Source organism: Cnephaeus nilssonii, assembly GCF_951640355.1.
Source record: "Cnephaeus nilssonii genome assembly, chromosome: 11".
Lineage (NCBI taxonomy): Eukaryota > Metazoa > Chordata > Mammalia > Chiroptera > Vespertilionidae > Cnephaeus > Cnephaeus nilssonii.
The window spans coordinates 62977017-62996711 of NC_137082.1; the positions used below are offsets into that span (position 1 = coordinate 62977017).

Consider the following 19695-nt stretch of genomic DNA (forward strand, 5'->3'; position numbering starts at 1 on the left):
CAAATGCAAACCCTAAAGAAACTCCAGAAGTGAAAAAAAAAAATAGATGGGGATTAAAAACTATTTCATTACTACAAGTGGACATTTTTGCTTAGCAGAGAAGCATGATATGTGTGGCTCTACCACAGGAAACAGATTTTCTGGGCAAGACAGAGAAAACCAGACTCCACTGAGGAGGCTGTAATGATCTTCTGTTCCTAATGAAAGAGTTCCAATCATCTCCATCTGTCTGTCTCCAAACCACACCATTTCATCCAGTTCAAATGTTACAACCCCACTCAAAGGTGCTGGTCACAGGTATCAAGTGGATGGCTACCTCCACACCCAAAGAACTCAAATGGGTTTTTCATGAAGCCAAATTAAAGTGTGATGTTCTCACTTTCTAGTCTCCTCAACTCTAGAGAAAACAATTTCTTTTCCCTTCAACAAAAGCAGGGTGCAACTTGTAGTCCATGCAGTCTGGATGCTTTGCGAGAATTTCTCCTTTTCTCCTTCTCCCCATATCATAGGGCTCAATGTGCTTGCTTTGCTGGTGGAGGCGTTATGAGTGTAAGCTGCGCTTCTGAACATATCCCAGTGTTCCCCCCTCAGATTACTTTTCCTCTCTACCATGTCTTCTCTCAACAATCAGACACAGTCACTATAAAAAAAACCCACTTGGGGTTTCTTCCCACAGATCTCATGATCCAGCACACAGATCATGCTGAAATTGTGCTAATGGAATCAATAAGAAATGCAAGTCTTTTTAACTCATGCCTTCAGTAGTTCATTCTATTCAACATGTGAATACCTAGGAAGTGCTAGGCATGATTCTAGACACCAGGGATTACAGATATAAGTCTGTGAATTCCTGGCCCTGACACAGCCCCTTTCTTCTCAATCTAATGGGGTTGTCCATCTTTTCTTGATGACATCCATTTGCCCTTTCACCTTTTTCTAGTTGTTCCTCAACCACTCCAGCAGGGCCTCCAAATGTGAAGTGGATTTGCAGGAGGGCAGCTCAAACAAACCCCATGCAGTCACCCTGTGTTGCCATCTCCTGCAACTGCCAGGTTTGAACCACCCAACTCCTTCGCTCTTTAAGAAATAGGCTGGGTGCATAAAAGAGTGGGCTGGGGAAGGAAAGGGTGTTTCAGTGGAATAGCTGCTACCTAAGCTTCCAGTTCAGCATTTCACAGGTCTCTACAGACATGGCACTGCTCCCATGCACAGCACTCTCATGGCGCAGGCCCGGCCTTTGAGGATGGTATGACAGTAGCAGCATTTTCAAGGAAATTGTTCAGTTCTTGTTCTAAAAAAAATGGACTCTAGAAAAAAACATACTTGGATCTAAGTCAATAAAGATCAAGGCAGCACATTAATCATATTTCTACCGTCTTAGTTAGATCAGGCTGCAATAACAAAATACCACAGACTAGGTGGCTTAAACAACAGAAATTTATTTTATCACAAAAATAAAGGTGGAGGCTGGAAGTTCAGGATCAAGGTGTTGGCAGGTCTGGGTTCTCTTGAGGCCTTTGTCATTGGCTTGCACACAGGCACCTTCTCACTGTGTCCTCACATGGTCTTTCCTGTGTGTGAGCACATCCCTGGAGTCTCTTCCTCTTATTTAAAGACACCAGTCCTATTGGGTCTTATGAGCCATCCTATGACCTCATGTAACCCTAATTACCTCCTTAAAGGCCCTGTCCCCAAATATAGTCACAGTGGAGCTAGGGCTTCAATATATGAATTTTAGGGGACATAATTCAGTTTATGACAACTATATAATATATAATACACCTTGCATATGAATAAAATTCTGAACCTTTATAATGCAAAGTTCTCTTTAATTACATAAATGTAAAAATATTACTTCGCATTAAAAGAAAAGGAAAAAAGAAAGAAAGGGAGCCCGGCTGGTGTGGCTCAGCAGTTGAGCATCCAGGTCACAGTTCATTCCCGTTCAGGGCACATGCCCTGGTTGCGAGCTCAATACCCAGTAGGTGGCATGCAGGAGGTAGCCTATCAATGATTCTCTCTCATCATTGATGTTTCTATCTCTCTCTCCCTCTCATTTCCTTTAAAAAAAAAAGAAAGAAAGGGAAAAGGAAGGAAGGAAGGAAGGAAGGAAGGAAGGAAGGAAGGAAGGAAGGAAGGAAGGAAGGAAGGAAAGAAGGAAAGAAGGAAGGAAGGGAAAGTGTTCACGTCTATTTAAGTTTCTTTTCAATAATATTCAACTAGAGGCCCGGAGCACAAAATTCGTGCATGGGTAAGGTCCCTAGGCATGGCCGGCGATCAGGGCCAATAGGGGTTTCCAGCTGCCAGCTGGGGCCTTCCTTCTGGCTGCCTGCAGGGGCCTCCCTTCCCTGGTTGCCTGCTGCCCATCTGGGCCTCCCTTTCCCAGCTGCTGGCTGTCGGCTGGGGCCTTCCTTCATTCCATGCTGCCCCCTGGTGGTCATTGCATGTCATAGCGAGAGATCAAACTCCCGGTCGAACTCCTGAGGGGACATTTTGCATATTAGGCTTTTATAGATATGTAATTTTTGCTTACACATTGACTATAGAACACAGCCACTGCATGAGGTGGAATTCCATTTTACATCCAAGCATTTCTGTAGGTGCCGTCTCTCTAAAGGGGCTTACTGTAGTGAGTAGGAATGCACTCTTTATGCCAAACTGCCTACATTCACATCTCAGTTCCTTTACTTAAGAGTGGTGAGAAGTTAACTCTCTGCCCAGTTTCCTAATCAGTAAAATGGAGATGACAATCAAAATATCCACCTCATTTTGGGTTATAATTAATACTCTTGAAACAGTGTCTTTTAAATAGTAAGCCATCGATATATATTTCATTATTTTTTACCCTCACAAGTCTTATGTGAGGTAAAAAATGCAGATATCATTATTTGTTGTTTTATAGGAAATATTTAGGGTCTAAGTGGATTGCCCAGGGATGCATAACAAGTCCCTGGTGAATCCTGGGCCAGAACTCAGGTAGCTCAACTCCAAGTACTTTTATGAGTACAGGGCGAACTTGGAATGAGGCAGCTGGCTTCCAAGGGTCATCTTAGCCCATTATCCCCATTATCCAGGAGGACTCATGCTAGCAGGAGAACTCAGGGAACGCCACTCCCCTCTCAGCCCCAGGACGCATGCGCTTTGTGCTATTCTAAAATCAAAAGACTCTGCTTCTCACTCAGATTTCATGAATGCCTGGCCTTGAGGACACAGATACAGAATGAGGTCCCAGCCCTCAAAGAGCTCAGAGCTATGGCAACAATTGTCCAGAAAAAACGAGAACAGCCCACATAATTTACCTTCCCACTGTGAGGTGGCTGGGGAAGACCTCGCTGGCTACAGTGAGTATTGCACACACTTGCTGAATCAATAAAGTGGAGAATGAGCTCAGTGTAACTCCACAGACTGTCACCTCCGGGGTCTGTTCTGAGAAGAAGCAGCAGCAAGCTTCAGGAGCCCCCAGTCCCTTCTGGGGCCCCCTTTTTAGAACTGCCCCATCTAGTCACAAGTAGGAAGTGATGAATCTCCCAATTCTTGTCAATTAGTTGGTAGTGAGGCCACGAGAATGCACTGCCTTCTAAGCTTACAAGGACCTGGCCACTGTTCAGCTGGAGACTTGGGGGTCACTCTTCATGAACATGCTTTTAAATTATGCCAGGAGCCATAACTAATATCCAAGGCCAGCAAAGAAGTGAGGAAGTGGTTAGTCTGGAGTTATTCTGGGTGACTGTCTTTTAGTTTTTGACACATTATTCTTATTTTTATTAATGTTTCAAACCTGTGGTTGCATTTAGAGCATATCACGCAGCTAAACACATATAGTCTAAGTGTACCAGGATGGAACAGAACATTTTGACTCACCTCTTTGTCTGTAGGCCTCTCTGATCTCATCCACAAAAGGAAAGTCAGCCATTCTGCTTGGAACCTGCTCTGGCTTCCTAATGCCTCAGGTAGCTCCACACTCCTGGGCACAACCTATGCCCTGATCTCACCCACATTTCCATCTCTAGGACTTCCTGTCTTGCATCAATAAAAACGAGCTAAAAGTGAGGCACTGCTGCACATGCATTTGGTTCTCAGTGCTACTGCCCGCGCTCCGTGTGGGCTACGCAGTCCACATGCGAAACTGCTGCTTGGCCTTGCAGGACTGGTCCCTCTGCCCAGAATGCCCTTCAACTGCCCCTTCCATGCTCCGCCTGCTCCTCATTCCCCTGAATCTCCACAGGCTCAACACTCAACTCTGTATCCCCAATACCCTCTTCCACATGCCATGGCTCTACTTAATGTATTATATGTTACAAATTATCTGTTAATGTATCTGTCTCCCCACCTAACCCTTAAGTGGTTAGAACACAGACCACATCACATTCAGCTCTGTATTTTCAAATCCCAAACAGAATGAAAACAGGCATTTACAAAATGTGTGTGGAACTGAACCACACACCAGGACAGAAGAGAAAAACAAGAGACCCATGCCCTGGACAGAATCAACCATAAGTATCCATGGCAGCCCCTGAACCAGTGTGAGCCCCTCCAAGTTCTGAGCAGGGTTTATGGTTAATAGTCTTGGCTCTGCTGGAGAGTATTTTGCAAACTATTTGGTGACAGAAGATGAACATGCATGAAACTGCACAGAGCAGTCAATGACGCAACCATGTGAGATGGGGTGTGAACTCAATTGCACTTTAATGATAAATTAAAGTAGGTACCAGAATTCATTGGGGTGGGATGGTACTTGAACAGATCTGAGTGTGAGTAAAACTTGGAGCGCTAAAAGTGAACAGCATTTGAGATGAAGGAACAGAAGATGCAAACTGTGAAACCTGACATCTGAACTCCTGTCTAGGTACGACTGGACTCTGCTGGATGTATGTCTGAATAAAGGAAGGACTGCACCGATCAAACTACCAGTTAAATACTGCAGGGACCACCAGGCCAGACAAATAGCCATGATGGCTAGCTCTGGTAATAGGCACAAGAGCTTAAATAAAAAGGAAGGTCAAATTGACAGTAAAACAGGAAATATTTAAAATTTAATTTTCTAGGCTTTGCATGAAAGCCATACCTAAAAGTCATATGGAATAATCCTCAACTTCACATTTTATTTGTCTGATTTTCTTCAGAAACCACTGTTGGTATCTTTTTAATATTTTTTTTACTGGAGAAAATTTAATTTAAACATCTGTCTTAGGAAATTGGTCGACGGACAAATGGGAGTTCAGTGGGGTTTAAGTCCCCTTTGGGGTATTCTTTCACAATTAGGCAGTACAAACAAATGTAAAAATCATTCACATTAACTGAAAATAGCCATTCGCTATGCCTCCAGGACTAGCAGTGATCTTGATATATCACTTAGAGTTTCAGTTCAATACTGAAGTTTATGACTTGGTAAGTGGGTTTTGCATTTGAGAGGTTTTCGTTTTGTTTCCTTTCTTCACAGCAGAACAGACCTAAAAATAATGTTAAATAGACTAAAAGAGTTTTACTAAATTAAGGCCTTTTCTGATAAATTCTTCAGATACCATATCTGGGGAAGATGCCACAGAACAGGAAGATTTGACATCCATGATCAGTTCAGGGTGACTGGCAAGGGTCCTCAAAGTTACAGGGGTGCTATCACAGTACGACAGGCGGTAGTGGCTAATGTCTATAGATCCGATGCTCACATTCATATTATTTGTGGTGGCACCACAAGATGTAAGTTCTAGAAACGCTAGTGGATGTTCTGCTTCCAGAACCAAATGCCAGTAAGGAAGTTAGGCTGTGCAGCACATGGGCATCTTACGGAGAGAAGGGGCATCATGCACGGGTGTAGCGCGGTCATGGGCACTGCCTTTGAGGTTCACCTCGGTGTTTCCTGTGACAACGTGTGACCAGTGGAGTTGCAGTTACTAAAACTCTGCAGTTTTAGGGGTAGGGGTTTCCTCGGATGAATCCTCACTTATTCTGGAAAGAGAAAGAACTGAGAGTCTAATCAGTTATGAGTGATACAAGGCCACCCCGAGTTGACCACATGGCTGAGAAGACCAGCAGTTTTGGTCTTTCTTATGCTCAGTGCTCTGTCAGAATACCTACTGGTTCATTTCTTCAGCAAGTATTCATCAATGCCTCTCTGTCAAAGACCAAATTCGATGTCATGGAGAATAGAGTTGAAAACAATGTTAGCTGTGATGGCACAAGACATTTTACCTTGCATCTAAATTATTATCAATTGCAAGCTGCACCATCAGCTACTTAGATAACTCAGAGAAGATAATGTTAACTGTAAAATTTTATTAATTTAAAATCACATAAGATTACCAGAATATTACATTAAAATTTCACAATCACTGTTAAAATTTAATCTAGGCCTTCTTCATGTTCAACTTGAAAATACATCTGAATTTGGCTCACGTGACAGCACCGTTTGGAGGATCCCTTGCCAATTCAAACACATCACGTCCAAAAGGGAACTCTGGTTTTTCCTCCACCAAAGCTACTCTCCCCTCCATTGCAGAAAATGTGCACCACCACCCAGGCAGTTGCTAAAACTTGAAACCAAGGACTTTTCCTTTAATTCCTCACCCGCTCTCCCTACTGGATTCCATATCAAATCCATCTGCAAGACTTGTTGATTCTCCTCCAAAACAGATTTTGAATTTGTGCTTTTTATTGCTGCTGCCACTACACTGGCCCCAGCCCCTACCTCACTTCTCATTTCAGCAGCTCCCCAACTCATCTCTCCTCCCACTCTGGCCTCAAATGGAGCTTTTTTTCTTTGTTGAGATATATCTAACATAGCATTATATTCGTTTTAGGTGCACAACACAATGATTTGCTAATTAATATGTATATACGGCAAAATGATAAGCAGAATAAGCTTAGTTTCATCCATCACCACACAGAGTTACAATCTTTCAAATGCCAAATAAGCTCACACCATTCATCTGCTTAAAACTTGGTCATGGCTCTCCCTTGCACTTAGAATAAAATGTAAACTCTTGGTACTGTAGACAGCACTGATGATCTCTCAGACTTCCACTCTCAGCACCTCTCACTCCTTCTGTCTGCTTTGTACCCTCCTTTAGTTCCTCAACTGGACAACAGGCATTCACAGTTCTCTCTGCCTTAAGGATCCCATCACTCTCCCCACGTCTGCCCCATTCTTCACTTGGCTGGCTTTCCTTCCCTCTTCAGAGAGGCCCAACCTGACCCCCTATGAAGGTGGATCCTTCCTTCACCTGTGTCCTCTGTCACACACCGTCTTCATTCTCTTCACAGCACTTAACCCAATTTGTAATGCCATTGGCACCTTCCTTGTTTATGTCTCACCCTTCCTAGGCTCTGAGCTCTATAAATTGATCTGAACAACCTTAACTAGCTTGAAGAGATTTTTATCTCTTCTATAAATTTTGTGATTTTTACTTCCTTTAAGTACTATAAAAATGCAATGTTCTGCATACACATCTTTTAATTCCTCATACTATGATGATACTTCTGAAGAATTTTAAATAACAAATTACCACCCAACTTTCAGCCAAGAAATGAAGCCCGTTTAGTGCTAGTGATGTAAATAAATTCCACTATGGTGTCAAGTGTCTGAAAGATACTGACTATAATGGCCACATACATAGGTTTGATGGACATGAGAATTGTGAAGCAATTTTACTCCTCAATTATAAGATGTTTTGTAATTTCTAAAATTCCAAAATGAGAAAAAAAATACCCAGGAATCAAGAAAATACAGTACTGGCTTTTATTATTCTCTATAAAACTTCCTTTAGTTTGGGAACCTCACTTCAGATATTATCTGGAAGCATCCCTAAGCACTCCCTCAGTCCAGTTCCCTCACTTCATGATCAGAAAATAAGTGACTTGCCCAAGGTCAGACAACCTTTCAGTGGTTTTTAGAAGATACTAATAAATAATTAGAAACTTCTAGCAGTTATTCGCCTGATATCTCTGTTAAGTTTGACTTCTGTCCTGGTTTCTGGAAGGCAAACACAATGTCAACCTGGCTCTTGGCCATTGAAGAGCTAGAAACCCTGTTCTCCTCTGGTTCCATGACAAGGACTGGGCTGACCAGGCAAGAATGGTGCTGCCCACTTGTGGATTCCTGGCAAAACCTAGTCCAAGATTTCTCACTTATTGGGATGGTAAAGTATGCCTATAGAAACAAGCATCTAAAAAAAGAATTTATTTCACAAAATAATCACATTTTTTATTAACTTTAGCTGGAGTCCCTCTGCAAAATATATTTGTATTTTTAACAGGATTTAAGAAGCAATTCAAATATACCATTTTACTACAATGAAGCTTCACTTTTGTAATTAAAAAAAAAATTTGCCCAGGATATTAAGTAAGCTTATTTTTGTCTCCAAGAAAATAGATTTCATACATCATGACTTTTAAAATTACATACCACTCTTTATTTTTTGTTTTTATCCTCACCCATGGATATGTTTATTTCTTTTAGAGAGACAAATAGAGAGAGAGAGAGAGAGAGAGAGAGAGAGAGAGAGAGAGAGAGAGAAACATCTATGTGAGAAACATAGAAACATTGATCATCAATTGGTTGCCTCCTGCATGCACCCGACCAGGGATGAAACCCACAACCATTTTTGGTGTAGGGACGATGCTCCAACCAACTGAGCCACCAGGCCAGGGCTACACTCCACTCTTAATTATTAAGATTTTACATCAGAAGCAATTGGTGACTACTACTAGAACTTTTTTAATTGGCCCAGTCATTTCTTTAAAAATAGCTGAAATTTACAACTCTGGAACTTATATTATTTTGATATCTTAATAATCTTCACAGAGGTGACATTCAAATTTTACTATTTTTATATTCTTACAATTTTTACAGGAATAATATTCAAAATATTTAACTACCAGCCTGACCTAGACACCAACTACTCAGAACTAATGCTGGTTGTATCACTGGGCAGGGCTCTGGAGGTCCTCAGATGAGCCAGATGTAACCCTCCAGCTGCTGCCTCATAAGGTGATCTCATGGTTCTTGGGGAGGCATTAAAGTCGTGTGGTAAGGGGGGTTGACAAGCTCCGGGAAGGGGTTATTTATTAATCAATTGGGTGTATTTCAGTGTTCTATAATACATTTGGCTGCACAGGTACATGTCAGCTAAATATCAGTGCAACCCTTTATTTTCACCATCACATATCCAAGACATAAGACAAAACTAATTCTCTCTCAAATACACACATATAGATATTCTCAGCTAATTCTGATGATGATTATGGTGATAAAAGTAATAAGAACTATTTTTGAAGACCTGTCATGTGTCAAACATACTTGATATCAATTTTCTTACTTAATTTAAACAACAAATCTATGAAGTGAAAAGCTTTTGTGAATGGCAGGAATTTAAAACTCAAGTGAATACAGCAGCAGAGAGCTTTCTGTCCCAACATCGATGCTCAGGTCTAACAATCAGAGGACTGCATTGAAACAAATGAAGCTCAGGGGTCTCTTAACTAGGCCACTGAGATTTCTACGAAGGAGTAAATGACATTTGCACTGCTCCTGATCATTCATTTCCGTGTCTGCAGACAGAAGGTAATAGCGTCTGTCCATTATATCCTTACCTCACCTGGGAATAAAGACTTGCTGAATTTCAGCCCATGCTCTCTCAGTCTAGGGAGCTATTCGTGGACTGCCCTAGAGTGAGCATAAATACTTTAGCCACTCTGGCTGGCATATGGACAAGGGGTGGGAATTCCATTTACCCTAGTCTTAAGAGCACCTGGGGGCAAACACAAATGCCACTGGAATGATTTTGAAACATAACGGTGGGTTTATGTTCGTTCATAAAAGTAGCATGATCTGAGCCATAGGCAAGTGTCTTTTAGTCTTAAAACATTCTGTACACAGAAGCAGAATATATCTCTATGCATTTGCACATGTGTGTGTACATGCATATAAGATCTAGAGTAACATAGAGAAAGAATATTCTTCCGAAGTGCTCACCTTAAACACTTTGAAGTCAGACATACAGTTGACTCTTGAGCAATGTGGGGGTTGGGGTGCTGACCCACCTCCCCCACTGCATGTATAGATTAAGTCGCCTTCAGCATCTGCAATTCCCAACTGCAGACAGAATGTACTGTTTTTGCTCTGTAGTTGGATGAATCCATGGATGCAAATCCTGGGGATCCAAAGGGCCAACTTTATATTTATTTTTTAAAATCTATGTATGAGTTGGCCTGCCCAGTTCAAATCCCTGTTTTGTTCTAGGGTCAACTGTATAAGAAATTTTCTGGACCTTACCTCTTTTATTTGTTTGTTTGTTTGTTTATTTATTTATTTATTTATTTAATCTTCATCCAAGGATACCTTTCCATTGATCTCAGAGACAGAGGAAGGGAGATAGAGAGAAACATTGATCGGTTGCCTCACATATGCACCTGGATAGGGGATCCATTGCAAAACCTAGGTATGTGCCCTGACCAGGAATCAAGCCCAAAGCCTTTTGTTGTATGGGACGACACTCCAACTGAGCCACCTGGCCAGGGCTGGACCTTGCCTCTTTATGGAACCCACCCTAAGCACATAGGAGGCCTAAGAAGGATTGTTCAGGTGATTCAAAAGAGAAAGAGAATAATGTCTAAGACCCTTCCAGTCCACAGTAGTGCTCAACTTGCAGTCAAGGAAGATAAAGAATGAGAAGGGTGACTTCACCTCCCTCTCTTGCAAGAGTACAAGTGACCAGTGACATTCTGCCATTCTTCTTCCAACTGGTCAGATATAAACGTCAGAAAATAATAACTAATACCCTTTGAGCATCCACTCTGAGCCTAACACTTGCCATTGAATGCTCTCAACCCTAAGGTGAGTGCTGTTCTTACCTTCATTTTATAAATGAGGAAATTAAGGTTTAGGCACAGTGTAACTTACCAAAAGCCCTAAGACGAGTCAGTGGGAAAGGCAGGATTTCATTCTAAGTTCATGCAATTCCTGAGTCTAGACACTTGACACTACAACTTTGGGGCCAACTCTTCTGCTCCTTCCTGCCAATCTCATGCAAAGATGGCACTGGATTTGTGCAAGAGTTCTATCTGTCATGCATTTGTATTTAGAGTGTGATTAATGTCAAACTTGGCATAACATTGACTGACTTAGAGAAGGGCCTGTTTGCCGTGGTTTTAGACAGCACTGCCTTACAAGATGCTGGAGGAGCACATTCCATGACAAACGTTGGACTCCTGGAAACTGTCTCTGATGCTCAGTGTCAAAAGAATTGAATTTCACTAAAAAGTCAGTCTCAAAACATAAACACTATAACCAGAGTCAGATGCATATGGTGCATGCCAGCAATGAAGCACTTGCTGTCACGAGAACCAGCCATACCACAAGTATAAGCACTGCTCTCTGCGCTCGCAGAGGAAGTTTAAATCTGCTTTAGCACTGGCACACAACTGAGCAGGCTAGGGATGCTCAACACAAGTAGGTGCACCATCACTGATGCTAAGAATGTGCAAAGTTACCAAAGTAATGTTTTCCCCAACATCCTACTAAAAATAGTTTCTGCAGGTTTTATTGGGTTGGGTTATAACTCAGCACTTGAAAAACTTAAACAACCTAACATTGTGCTGAGTTGAAACTGAGGGGAGAAGAAAAGTCACTTTTTTTTTATTTTGAAACTTTTTAAAAGTCCTAAAACGTTGGGCTTCCCAGCGACCTCCACTCCCTCCATGCTGTGCATGCCAAGGGGACCTTGGGATGACATTTGTCCTTTAGTAGTTATGCAAAGGTCCTATTGCTCCTCTCTCCTGATATATTTGACTCTGAGCTTCTCTATTAGAAAAGGAGCTGGGAAGAGTCAAGTCTATTTATTCAACTAAATGTGCCCTGTTTTCAGAGCATCTCCACTCAGTCCTACTGATCCTTTTACCACTACTGTTGGTGGAGCTAAAGCAAACACATAGGCTTCCGTGTGCTTAAAATATGTTCTAGTATCAAGTATCCGGCACTCATAATCATCTAAAATTGTGTATAGTGTGTTCGCCAAACTGCAGCTTCCTGTCTGCCAGGCAGATTTCCTTTCCACCAACACTAGAAATGAGGCAAGAGGGAATCTGAGACCTCCTTTACCTCGTGAAGCAAAAGAGAAGCAACCCCAGTTCTCAAGTGCATGGGAAGCCAATTATTCTGAGGATAAATCACTGATTACTGAGCGTGTAGACGGGGCAGAGCTGAGGGTTTCTATGGCTCCTGCTAGAAATGGCTACACTGAGCATACTCAGCAGGCACCACTGTGAGGGGAGGCTACAGGCTAATCCTCAGGATGTTGAAAAAAGGATCAAAGACCTGCAATATGAGTAGGAAGTCACTTTTCTATATGAACAATGTCCACAGAGGGATAGGGAGTAAGGAAATGATGAGGAAATCAGCACGCCACAAAATGACCTGTGGGATGGTCTATTAAACAGGTCCATCTATACTAATAAAAGCCTAGGTGGCCCTTGTGTGCGATGTCATCAAAAGATGGCCGCTACAAGATGGCCACGCGCACAGAGGAGGAGGGTCCCGGAGGAGGAGGCCGGTCGTGGCAGGGGAGGGCGGTTGTGGGTGATCGGGCCAGCAGGGAGGGCAAGGGGTCCCAGATTGGAGAGGATGCAGGCCAGGCTGAGGGACACACACACACACACACACACACACACACACACACCGGTGTATGAATTTCGTGTACCAGGCCACTAGTGTATTTCTAATAAGCTAACTCCCAAAAAACATCCCACCTTGAATAAAAAACCATGGGGTTCTCTTCTAAGGAGCAGCAATAATATGGGTACTGCAGGTATCTGTCAGAGGGTAGAAACGCACAATCCCTGCCACTTCCTGCATGTGCTTGGGAGCAAGAAATCGGCATGTGGAGGAGGCCTGGCTGAGCTCTGGGACACTCTAGGACTGTCAGAACCAGTGAGGCCAGGCCCTCATCCAAACAGCTGGGCCTAATTGGAGGCCCAGGTACAAGTGCACCAGGTGATTCTAATGTGACTGCAGCATTGAGAACCTAGGTCCTAGGCCTAAAGCAAATGCAGTCCTTCATGCCCTTAGAGCCGTGGTTGGCAAACTGCGGCTCTCCAGCCACATGCGGCTCTTTGGCCCCTTGAGTGTGGCTCTTCCACAAAATGCCACGGCCTGGGCGAGTCTATTTTGAAGAAGTGGCGTTGGAAGAAGTTTAAGTTTAAAAAAATTTGGCTCTCAAAAGAAATTTCAATCGTTGTACTGTTGATATTTGGCTCTGTTGACTAATGAGTTTGCCGACCACTGCCTTAGAGATTCTAAATTGTATGCCTATGATAAGCAAGAAAATAGCCCTGGTTATTTCATTCACCAAAAAGATTTTTAAGAATGGGGTTCAAAGCGTCTCACAGGGTGCCCTTCCTGAGGATGAAGGAGCAGAATTGACTCCGCCTTTACATGAGACTCGCTATACTTCTGAGAATGAATTTCATCACAGGGACTCCGCATTCTTTACATAACTATTTCCCTCTTTGACTTGGCTGCTAACATACTTGGAGTTTCCTATGAACTCACCTCTGCTAAAGTCTGCAGAACTTTGGGTATGAATTTTATCCCTGGATTTACCTTTTTTCTTATGTTGTGTATTATGCTATGTGTTATGCTATAAATATTTTATAAGCCATTTTACATCCTATTTGGAATAAAGTTAGATATTTTAAGTATAAAGTATCCTATATAAAATTTTTGATAGCCTTAAAGGCACTGATTTATTAAAGGCTAAGTTCGCTAATGTAACCAGTATTGTCTATTGTTTGTCCTACGTGATAAATTGGAAGAAAGTATCATTAAATCATAAAACAACTTACATTGATATCTTCTTGATGCTGAATTACTATAATAATGGGTAAGTATATGTGTACTAGACCCAGTTGCTCCATTGATCACTGGTATGTCCTACCACTGAGCATAATGCGTCCGTATACTGCAGTCGTACTGAAATCCATACAAACTTTACTCAGGTCCAGGCACTTCACGTCTGCAGTTGGAACTTTTAAAAACATCCTTGACCTCTGTCTAATTTATACAACAGGAAAGTCTAATAATGCAGAATTATTTTGTAGCACATATCACAGATGAGTTACATATTTACAAAAATTAATCTCTTTTCTAATTGAAAGACAATACCCTAGAAAACATATGCCAGATAAGGGAGGATAGGAGACAGAAATAAAAACTTGTGTTGATAATTTATCAGTTTGTAAACAAGCTAAACTTTAAAAAAAAAAAGAATTGTTGAGTGCTCACTCTGTGTACGATGAAAGAGGTTAGAATAAAAGGAAAATACAGTGTAGTTGGAGATATATAATTCACAGTTATCAAAAGCTTCCCAACAATCAGAGTCATATTAGGTGTCCCAAATAGTAACATGCAGACATTACATCCTGAAAGGGTTCAGAAGAGAGAGCTTATTAGGGATGGCAGTGAGAGAGAATCTCACACCCAGAGAGGAAATGCCAGCCTTTGTGCTGTTTTAGAAAGGCCCCTCCGTGTTGCTAGGGCCCCCTCCCCCCCAGAAGAACTCCTCCCTCATAAACACAGGGGAAACAGCACGCAGGTAGCTGGCCGCTTGTTAGATGCAGTGTCCAACCTGGAGACAAAGAAGTGAAGCCTGGCAATGTTTTCTGCACTTCTTCCAAGAGTATCTATCCATGTTGCAGCCCCAGAGGCTTTGGAAATAACACTGTTTAATCAGCAACTTCTTGGATGTGACATAACACAAAACATTTTCTGATTTTTCCATCCCAACAGGCTCAGTAAACATTTAAGTAACTTTTGCAAACTAGTTTTCTTTCTGAGTTTGACTTTCTCCAAACACTTCCGGTGCAAATAAGACTCGGAATAAGAATCTGAATGCCCCTTTATCACAGGTAGATGCACATCATACACACCTAGACTTCCACATTAAATAAAAGGAGGTGAGAAGTACGGTAAGATGGACACTATCACACGTGTCTTTCATGGACTCGAGCACCGTAAAAGCAGCTCAGCACGCCGTAGAAGGGCTTTAGCAATATTCCACTATAACTTTTCCTCTCTGGATCCCAGTCACCAGAATCACTATAAAATAACATAGCCATAAAAGTCGTACGACCTACTCACATAGAATTAATCATATTCTATTTGGATAATGTAAATTACTTGCAAGGAAAAGCCACAAGCCTTCAAACTACTTAGCTGAGCAATATTATGTCTAAGTTATATTTTCTTTTCCTAATTTTTAACCCAAACTTACTCAATGACAGGAAATTAAAAGGTAACCATTCCTATGCCAAGTGTAAGTCTAGGCGCTTATTTAAGAATTGCCATCCATTCCAAAAGTTTCAGGTCCAATCCAATTTTTGTCCTCAGCCCTGGAGATCTGGGCTAGAGCGATCCGGGAGCAGACTGCGTGTTTGAGCCTGGGTGCACCTGTGGGACGGGGCACTCCGTGAGTTACGAAGCAGAGGCAGCATGGCAGTTAGGCAAGGGAACTGAATTAGAAAGGAAAATGTGGGTTCCTATATTGGTTCTACCACTTGCTTACTTTGCGGCTTTAGATAAATTCCGTAACTTCCTACATTTCAATCTCTTTATTGGTGAAATGCAAAAGAACAGAAACAAAATCAGCTCTCTGCAATCCTTAAGGGTAGCTGTGAGGGACAAATTAGATAACATATGAAACTTTAAAAAAATTATGAAGGGCTATGCCTAATTTTCCCAATATGTTTCCATTTTTCCATGTATTCAAGATAACGGACAGAGAAGAAGTAAGAATCATGACTTTGAATCCACTATAGCCTTGCCTGGGAATAGATAAATAGATGTTGGATGTATCCTTAAATTTAAAAAAAAATGATCAAAAGACATTGTTTATAGCATGTCTAATTTACAAAATTAGTCTTAACAAAACTCACACTGTCTGTAGGATTCAATGCTGGAAAAGAAAATAAAGTAGGAGGGAAGGAAAGGGAAGGGACAGGAAGAAAGTGAGTATACTTCTACGCTTAGAGTAATAAATAGAAATTCATTAGCATGGGCTGCATGCACACAGCCCACGTGCAGTGCTATATTCAACCAATGATTAGGTGACAGTAGTACACTCTGCAGAAGGTAACACCCAAGCACTGACTTTACTTTTCTCAGACAAGTGGAATATTCTATAGGCAGAAAGGAAAAACTCTGTGCCAAGTTCCAGAATATGGTAGAGACATCATTTTAACAGATTTCTCCTAAAACCAGACTGTTTGGGGGAAGGTTTTTGTTATGCCACCACTTTCTGGCTTTATGTCACAGAACAGCACTTCTCTCCTTTCACATAATCAGGAAAAGGTTCTATCTCCTTTCTCATCCCCCCCTTTCCTCTCATCATCTGGACCTAAATATCCCACTTCTTAGGTTGGATCTGTTTTACTTTAACTTTTTTATTTTCAATTCAACTTGGATCTATTTTACATACACATGCACACACATACTTTCTTTCCCATTCCATCATCAGCCTCAGAATTAAAAACTAGCTAAACCACTTAATATGTTAAGATTCCCCCAACAAGTTCTTTCCCTGACACTTTATTATGAAGAGGGAACAACTGTATTATTCTCCCTGCCTACTTACAGACACACAATAGACTCATACTTTTTAACCAGAAGCTGTACAAGTGGGAAGAGGCTTTAGGTAAACTGTAGCCAAGAAACTCACATATGCCTCTCTGCAGAGATGATGCAAACCTGCTTTTACTTTTCAGGAGAAGCCTCAAAAAACAGCGTCATTTTTGGTCAAACACTCTCTGACAGAGGGGGTAAATCTTATGTCAAACTGAAATCAGAACTTCCAGTAGATGCTCCTCACCATCCAGAACAAGTCCACCCTCTTAGTTACAGAACAGTAAGGTTTAGTTACTTCTGATATTATTCTTATTATTGATACAATGTTACTCTTATTCATTATTTCCAAATATAATCTCAGAATTATATTGTAAACTCCTCGAATTTAGAGATATTGGTTTATTTATATCTCTGTATCCTAAGTCCTAACTTAGAAAATCTCCAATAAAGATTTCAGAGGTAATTGGTATATTGATGAGAACATAACGGTCATCCTCACTACTGGTAAAATAATTATATCACATGTCTATGATATGATTAATTCGTTACATATGCAGATGTTTTGCTCTATTCTTGAATGAAAGTGCAAAAGAGTCTGGCTTAGAATGTTATGTAATGCTCAGGATTATGTCACTCATAGAGAAAATACATAATATTATTTATGTTCCTACATATGAAGGCTACTTTCTCACTTCATACTTGTAGTAGTGCACACTTCCCTTTTTTGGAATCGTTTCTCCTACTCTTGATCCCCATAATTAACCTCAGCATTGGGCGGGGGGGGGGGGGCGGCGGGGGGTGTTCTGGTTTCATCAAGTCAGTTCTGGCATCAGTGTTACTCTTCTTTCCAATAAGTTTGCTTTTTGTAAAATTGGATTCCATTAGATGCCTTTTCAAAAACATTCTTGTTTATTTTCACAATTTAAAGGCAAATAATACAATAAAGGATTATTAAAATTTTCCTATGGAAAAAAAAAAAGTATGAATGAGGCCAATTAATGGGATAAGTAGAAATTGTGTGACAGGCCTTGAAATGCCAGTTGGTGACACTTTTGGACAAAGTGGCTCCCTCTGGTGGAAAGAGCCCTCACTCTGCACAGACACAACCCAGACTGTAGGGTGTCTTCAGAGGATGTTGGAGCAAATATGAAGAGTCTGCTCTTGGTATTTCGATAGGCTGTGGGAAAACTAAAAAGAAAATTAAAACCTGAATCATTAAATGGTTTCCCTTCCATTAAACTGCTGTAATACTGCCCCAAACCCTCTGGAGGAACTAGCCGAGCACCCCGAACAGTGATGCGCATGAAGAATATGCACACTTGGGAGGTCAGAGAAGCAGCTCCCCAGCCACCAAGTAGATGGTAGGATGTGACTCACAAGTTTTCCAAATTTAATCACAGGGCTCCAGGAATGAAGAGAAAGAGCGATTACATACCAAGCTCAGGGGCTCTAAAAGGTCTATGCAGGATGGAGAAGGATTGGGCAGGCAGCTTGGCCCTGAGTTCGTGAATGGACAAAGACATGGTTTCAAAGCAAAGACAGCACTTACAGAGTCCGTCCTGGGTTCCAGGCGGCCATTCTCATTGTTTCTCAACGTCAATGGGATTTTAAACTAAATATTTAAAACTGGAGGAAATGGTAATATTAGTCATTGTTTATTTTACCATCTTATCTCTCTACATCTGTGGTCTTTCTGTGTTTAGACTAAATTTGTTCATTTTTTTTCTCTGTCGATTGATTGGGTCTTCTTAATGTGAGAAAACATAACAAATTGTGGTTGCTTTAATACTACTTTTAAAAATGCCAATGTTATAAAATTTGAAAAATAGAGTAAAAAAATCCTGTAAGGAACTAATCCACTTGTTCCTTCTTCATCTAATTCTCCAACTGAGTAACATCTGTTCACTCAATATCTGTATTGCTACTTAGTGCAAAATCCAGCTACACTAAAAATTATGCCTGGAGCTGAGCAGGAAGGGTTTCTTTTCCCCATTACAACCATGTCCCAGCTGTCTTTGTCTACATGGCATTTATCTGAGCTCCTGATTGGCTAGCACTTTCTATCTATCACATCTATTTCACACTACTTATTGAAGGCCAAATGTTCTCTCCAGGAAAGATGCTGTCCTTCGACAGTGTTTTGGGGGGGAGGCTCTATGGAGCACTCTGTGTCCATCTCCCCAAAGAGTTATAACATGTGCTTCCATTCAGGTTAACCAACGGAAAACCTGCCCCTGCCAAAGCGAGATGCTAAGAAATGTGCACTACAGAGACAACTTCCTAGAAGACAGACCCTGGGTTTCATCCCCAGACATTGTCCCCTCCAATCTCAGGAGGATTTTCAGCCTTCAGAGCTCGGTCATATAGGCTCAGCATCCCACACACTCAGGCTTCCTGGCCGGGGGACTGACTATGCGCACTGTGTACACGCAGCCCCTGCTGACCCTTGTGTGGCCAAGTGTCAGAGAGCCAGTGAGGGAAGAGGAAGTTTTGTTGCATTCCAAGACTTGCCAGAAAGTGAATAAACATCACCAATGACTACCCAGTGTCGTGTCCGCAGAACAATGATGCCCTGGAAGGAATGCTGCCTGAGATGGATTTTGGGGGGGGAGAATTCTGGAGGGCAGGGGCAGGAATGACCTGCGCCCAGCAGATGTGGACCTTCGGAGAGCCTGAAAGGAAGTTATCTGTCAGAAAGTCAAGTGTCAAGCAGGATGGATATGTCTGGGGCGGATTCACTCGGATGCTGTCATACACCTGTGGGAGGCAGCAAAAGAAATGCCAGAAATAAAACCCACAGCAGTTTCTGTACATTGTAAAATGCCAGTAGGTACCTCAAGCTAATAAAATAACTTAGGAACCCTAGCCAACCTTCTAAGTTGAATCAAATTTATAGTTAAATGAGATACAGAAAATACTTGTAAATTTTATTTTTATCAGTAATCTGGCTCTCACCCCAAAAATATTTTATCAAAAAGTGTTTGGCATATAAAGAAGGCGTATTCTAGAGACAAGTTTAATTAGCTAACTATAATCTCAGCCTGATCAAATGCCCCCATAAGTTTTGTTGTGAATATATCAGT

At 41.6% G+C, this 19695-nt stretch overlaps 1 protein-coding gene across 1 annotated transcript in view; it reads right to left on the reverse strand.

Moving 5' to 3' along the window:
* The window catches only part of PIEZO2 (piezo type mechanosensitive ion channel component 2), a gene marked incomplete at its 3' end in the record, with an annotated part of 333950 nt that overhangs the window by 231428 nt on the left and 82827 nt on the right, over nt 1–19695 (reverse strand). The window lies entirely within an intron of this gene.